We start from the raw sequence: 630 nt of genomic DNA, 5'->3' as shown, positions 1-630 counted from the left end.
TTTAGACTATCATTTGAAAATACTTAAGTTTTAAAAATATAATAATCAGATAATGTAGCTTATGTGACTTTTTCTTTTTTGCCTTTTTTGATATTCAATATGATGAAATAGTAACAATTTTATCTTATTCAACAATAAATTTGGATGATTTATCAATTCTATTTATAAATATGGTATTTTCAAATAGTATATATTTCTTTCTTCATTTTAGTGTTTATGTAATATATTATATATTTAAATATTTAAGTCTACGATCATGTCACCCTGAACAAGCCCGAGCCTGTCTGATCTCAGAAGTTAAGCAAGGTCAAGCCTGGTTAGTACGTGGATGGGAGACCACCTAGGAAGACCAGGTGCTGTAGGCATAAAAAATAAAAAATAAGGGATTGTAAGCTGACAAGGTCCTTGCAATCTGTGAGGTCAAACAAGAGTTGCCTTGCCCCCTGCCAAAAAAAAAAAATTAAATTTAGAGTCGACTCTACTATTTGAGAATTCTGTATATCATTGTAGATCGAACACACACATTACCTTTAGTCTCTATCTCTCCAACTTCTCCAGTATGAAAAAAAAAAAAAAAGATATCTTTTAGACTATTAACCCCCAAAAAAGGACATGTAGGCTACAGGAAAA

General features: G+C 30.8%; 1 pseudogene; it reads left to right on the top strand.

Annotated features, from left to right (window-relative positions):
• The first annotated feature begins 246 nt into the window (after positions 1 to 246).
• On the top strand, positions 247 to 365 carry LOC120615263 (uncharacterized; annotated as a pseudogene).
• Positions 366 to 630: the final 265 nt, after the last annotated feature.

The sequence above is a fragment of the Pteropus medius genome, unplaced genomic scaffold (assembly GCF_902729225.1).
Source record: "Pteropus medius unplaced genomic scaffold, Ma_sr-lr_union100, whole genome shotgun sequence".
NCBI lineage: Eukaryota > Metazoa > Chordata > Mammalia > Chiroptera > Pteropodidae > Pteropus > Pteropus medius.
This window is presented reverse-complemented; position numbering and strand designations above follow the sequence as displayed.